Genomic DNA, 6,049 nt, shown 5'->3' with positions numbered 1-6,049 from the left:
ACATGACATCATTACTGAAGAGGGTCACACTCAGAGGTCGATAGATCTCTCTCTAGTATCCGAGCATTGATGAAGAGATCAGTTGGCACACCAGTTCCTTAGCAACAGCCGTGGCAGTGTACTGTCGCACCACTAAATGTCATGTTGACGCTCTGGATCAAACGTCAGTGTGATGGTTGTGTGTGTGTGTGTGTGTGTGTGTGTGTGTGTGTGTGTGTGTGTGTGTGTGTGTGTGTGTGTGTGTGTGTGTGTGTGTGTGTGTGTGTGTGTGTGTGTGTGTGTGTGTGTGTGTGTGTGTGTGTGTGTGTGTGTGGTTGTTTGGTCCATTGATATCATGCATTCTGTGATACAACACTTCTCTTCAATGCACTTGAATTAGGAGGAGTGGCAGTTAATGGTGTGTCTGTACCTGACGTCTCAAATAGTATGGGTTTAGATTATGTCAGAGCTGCCTTAATCTGTGTCAGTAGATCGTAGTAGCAGATCTAGAGAGCCCCCTTCAATTCATCAAGATCTATTAATTATTCCCTGGGGAGTTGGTCAAATTTTTATAAATTAAATCCATGTCATCGATTGTCAGAAGAGCCAAATCTGGTCTAATGTCGGCTCAATTATCTTCTCGTCTGCAGCAGCTTTTAGCTTTATGGCGCATGTTGGCATCCTTTAGAACAATGTTTTGGTTTTATAGCACAACTTAAGTGTTTTGGTTCATTCTTATCAATCTCTCAAAGGAGGCACTTCCCCGCAAAGCAGCAGAACGCACAGTTGGTCACTAGCTTGATTGGTTGTGTACAAGTATTTATCACAGAGTCTATCATCAATTGTTTGTTATATGTGGTTATAGGTGGTCCTGCTCTGTTTCTTCTGTATCAGTCAGCTTTCAGAAGACGTGCAGAAGACAGAGAGGTCTCCTTTTCCATAAACGTCATAAATTGGCCTTAATTTGGAACACAATCTTTTCTTTTTCCCCCAGTGGTGTGATGCTCCCTTTTTTTTTAATCTCCTCTTTTAATGCTTGTGTATAGTTCTGGATATCAAGTGTATTTTAAACCCAATCCCTCAAATGAATAAATACAAAACGTGTATCTTGCAATGATGCATTATTTGTCTTGAAGACTGTTCCACTGCAATATAACAGTCAGTTCTGTAACTAGTGTAATTGCTGCTTGTACATATAGATTTTTCAATGAAGCAGTAATTACCGCGCCAAATCCCAACCGTCCCATTACATGCACACGGACTGTCACATTACGGGAGGATGATTAATAACACAAGCAACCGCTCATTTTAAAATACATCCTTAATGTATTATTTTGCCTCTGGGGCGATACATCACCTCCTTTCCACAGGAGTCAAATCTTAAAAAAGGGCCGGTTGAAGTTCTCACTCACCCTGGTTCACCTCCCACTGCACCCAAATCACAGCCATAAATTCAGAGTCAGGATCCAGCCCTAATCTGCCCATCACCTCCTCCTCAGAGGCAAATTGTTTTCTCGCGACTCTTTCCTTGTCCGCTCCTTCTCCAAATTCTACCCAATTTGCAGTCAGTCCTCCCCTCTGTGTGCGTGGCCTCCCCGCGTTTCCGTCTCCGCCTTTCTTCCTTCCTTTCCCCCCGCGAGGTGCGAGTGAGTGCAGCTGGACATTAATCTGCGACAGATGAGCCCCACTCACCAGGAGGCTCAGGCCTGCTTATCGGGCGTTGGGTGAGATTAGGGACGTTCACCAGTGGCACGGTGGAGCTCCAGCGACAGCACGAGGAAAAGACTAAATAGAAATTGTCTCGTTACCGCTCGGGATGTCTCGATAAACAATAACTAACGTGGTGATTGTTTGTGTTCACGGTACAATACCTTCGATCAAATCTTTAGAAAAATTAAGCAACGCCACGGTGACCCTCTGACTGCTCTCGCTGTCCTCTCCCTCAGAACTCTATTTTGATCTATTTTGTCGTCTTCTTGCCACATTGTGCAGAAGTATCACAGCGAGATCAAACCAAATCGAGGGTGACGGTTCACACCTCCATTCTTTTTCATCTCCGCAGCTCTAGCGACAAACGCCTGAGGTGAATGTGTTTTTAAATTAATTTCCTTCACGTGCACTTTTAGGTCTCGCCCTCCGAAGACAGGCCGATCGATCGAGCTCCACGGCAACACACACTCGTTTTCTCGTCATCCCAAATAAAGACAAATTTGAAGTGTACACACTTTAACCCTCCATCCGTCTCCTCTTCCATCTTCCATCCGTCCTGCGTTGTACATTCATCTGTTTCGGGGGTTTTTTCTGCTGAACAGTCTCATCTAAGCACTTAACCTCTGATTTGCATAAGTCATTATGGCTGTCAGGAGTGAGCCGGCTATAAATTCTACTAAGTGTTCATCCATCCTTGTAAGTTTGAAAATGCCCAACCAATTTTTATATAATTTTTTTTCTGACTAATGAACACAGTAAGAGCATCCGTCACTAAAACATCATTAATAAGTTCCATGAGCCAAGCAAACAGATTCATTCAATTCACTACCTGACTGCTATTACTTAAACAGGTATTATTTCCTGTCGGTAATTACACATTTCAAAAGTTATTCTGACGTCTTTAGTCCGTGTGCTCTTCCCGGTCGGCCGAGATCTAAAATAGAAGTATTTCTTTTTAAACCCTCGGGGGGGAAAGCAATGCTTTCTTATTGAATTCTTCCTCCTCCTGCCAGCATCAATTACAGCAAATGTTTGTTCTGCCAAATCGGAGGCAGGGGTATCTCTCCTGCTCCATCAATAAACAGAGACCAGAACAACACCGGTACCTCACAGTGAAAACAGGAAACTCAATAGAAGCGCTGCAGCCTTTTTAGAAAAACATAGATTTTCCTCCAGCGCTCCTGACATATGCTGGAGTTAAAGTGTTTGCACACAGCTGGGACTCGGGAGAGCAGGCGGGCTGTGGCTCTGTGTGTGCGTGTGTGTGTGCATGTGTAGGTGTTGTCATCGTTGCCACATCAAAGCGCTGACTTGACACTCCTGGGTCAGTGGCTGCAGCCGGAGAAACGGCAGAGACAGAGTGGAAGTGTCCATCTTAATGATAAAACAACAGGTGAGGCGGAGCAGGGAGGACCTGGAGAACCTGCTGACTGCACTAATGCAAGAAGACGCCTCCCTCAGAGCCAGACAGGTTTCAAACTGAATCAACACTTCAGTCTGCTCACAGATTTCTGAATCTATAACAGGGACTGAGACAGACATGGATACATTATTTTCTTTTAAAACTTGAAGGAATAAACAGATTCTACGTGTTCTACATCTACTGATTTCCATTTGTAGTTTGACCAATCGCGTAAGAGCGGGTTTTGGTTGCCCGCAGCAGAGGTTCCCATACCTTTCAGCCCCCCACCCCCACCCCCAAAATGACTGCCAAAGTCAAGAGACCCCCACTATCTAGAATATTGAATCTGTATTTGTAAGCTGACATGTTGCAAATGAAGCTTTTGGAAGAATTGCGGCTGGAATATGATATAAAGAATTGTGTTTACATTGTATATGACTTCTGGAAATAATCTTACGACCCTTCTTCTGTGTCTCCCGGCCCCTGGGTTGGGAACCACTGGTATATACAGATAGCGGTGGAACACGTTGACTGAAATCATCTCTCTGCTTTTTAGTTATCTGCATTCATCCACATGGCTCTTCGTACAGAGACAAGAAGTATCACCAGGAGCCCCAAAAGATTGGCTATTACCCCTAGAGGCTAATTTGTCATTAGACCAGGTTCAGATATTGTCCTGAAACATTCCTTCAAGTTAAAAGATTTTGCAGTTGAACTGGAAATTACAGCTGAGATGGGCATATCAAACCATGCATCACCTTTCCTGTCCCTGCCTCAGCAACTTACCCAGATATGAAGATCTTATGCAGGAATGTGTTTTCATGAGGGACAAAACCTTCTACTCTCCGTTTACTCCTCACGTTGCTTGAGCTTCAGTCGGATCCACCGACCTGAGCCAAAGGAACAGGACTTATTGTCACTTCCCCAATAAGGGAGAGTGGGAAGTTTCTTTCCTCATTATCATCACTGCGTTCACATTCTTTACATGAGGAGCCAAATGTTACACAAGTCCTTCCAGGCTCATTCACACAAAGTGCGTCTCCCCACTTGGCTCAGTCCGCCACTCCCGTAATAACAGTAATTATCCTCAGCACACATCTTTCTGCTTCATTTAAGTCGATCTTAACGAGGGGTATTTATCACGGAGGTGCAGCTAGTAGACGTTGGGCTGACCTCCACCGCTCTGATTTATTCGTGACCGTCTCCTCGGCTCTGTCTTTCGCTCTCGCTCCGGGACAAAAATCGCGGCCGTGCACCTTTTTTAATTATGAGGACGTAATTTAAAACTCCATCAGTCCATGGCTGCTGGACGGTGGGGGGGGGGGGGGGGGGGGGGGGGCACCCGCAGCCAGCAGGCTCTCCGTCATGCGTTCTGGGTCAGGGCATGGGCATGTTAATAGGATAGGTAAATAATAGCTGTTCAGTTTAAATGAACTTCATGGTTCTTAAACTATATTCACAAATAGTGATCACGCCTGTGTCGCTCTCAGTGGTGGAGGAAGCACTCAAACAATACATAGGGAAAAGTACAATTAGACCAAATGTAATGAAGTAAAATTACCCCATGAACTCCTAAGTAAGTGAGCATTTGATTTAGATGTATAAAAGTAAAGCTAGTGATTTATGCTGTCACACTGTACAGTCTGACACAATCTCACTGATTATTCTGTACTTTTTATTCTTCTGACTGCCGACCAGTGTTTTTGTCAAAGTCGTCTAATATAGCTTTGTCATATGTAACATCCAAACAAAAAGAGGCGATGATAACGGGCGCACAGGTTGATTGAAAGACGTGAGGACTTTTGGTTTAGCAGACTACATTCGAGGCTACTATATTGTTAATTGATCACTAACTTCACTCTGAAAACTTTAACAACCCTTTTTTCTTTTTCTATCTTGCTCTGAAGTTACATCCAGCAATAAACTACATTTCTACTACCTCTAGAGCGGGTCAAACTCACAGTGCTCCCCCGGCCTTATACAACGTTCCACTCCATCAATATGTCTCAGCAGTGGCCTCTACTGAATCCAGTTTAGAATTCTTCCTCACCAGTGATTCTGCTGCTGCACACGTGCTCTGCTCCGGTTGAAGGAGGCGGGGTCTTCAGTTACCTGCCCGCTGTGTTAGGATCAGTGATCCCCCTCTAGTTATTGATTAAAACATGAAAAACATTATGAACATGTAACGATGCTGTGTAAAAAAATGTATTAGAAGTGAAAGGTCCCTGTAAATAAATCTACTTCAGGAATCTACAGATACGCAACATATTTACTTTGTTACCTCCCAGCACCGGGTACTCTGATGAAATGTACTTTTTGGTGCAACATATATAGAATTTTTTTCTCATTTCCTCAACGACATTATAGTGTTGCATTGAATAGAAGCTACAGATTGTACATGTGCGTCCATGTGAGATGAGACTGGTGCCCCTGTTAAGCCCACAGTGCATCATTATTTTAATTCGGTCGTACTCCGCTCCTGTGACTCGGTGAAGCAGCAGGAGGCTGAGAGATGAGGGTGAGGAGGTGCAGCCGGCTGCGCTTGGACAAACACGAGGATGCCTCCACCTCTGACCACACTGCATTACACCAATTATTCACTATCAGGGATTGTTTTCTGCGACAGTGATTGTTTTGTTTACTTGGCTGAACAACAAAAAAATATGTGTAGCCCATAGCGTGTCATCTATGGCGCGGGCAGCCGAGAGTGTAAACATGTTTTTCTCCCCCCCCCCCCTCCTTCCTACACAAGGATAAATAAAACGACTGCTGTTAGAAGATTTAATTCTGGGAAGCCTCTCTCTGGGGCCCTGCGCTGCTCGAAGCAGCCCATCGCGAAAAGCCTTCAATTAGCAAAGAGTGCTTTCATCTTCTGACCAAAGTCACCCTGAACAATCAAATTAGCTCCGCATTAAAAAAAACAACAATCCCCCCCCCAATCAATCAGCGTTCATTATC

The sequence above is a fragment of the Platichthys flesus genome, chromosome 21, assembly GCF_949316205.1.
Source record: "Platichthys flesus chromosome 21, fPlaFle2.1, whole genome shotgun sequence".
Classification (NCBI taxonomy): Eukaryota; Metazoa; Chordata; class Actinopteri; order Pleuronectiformes; family Pleuronectidae; genus Platichthys; species Platichthys flesus.
The sequence above is the reverse complement of the archived record's forward strand: the minus strand, read 5'-3'. Positions refer to the sequence as shown.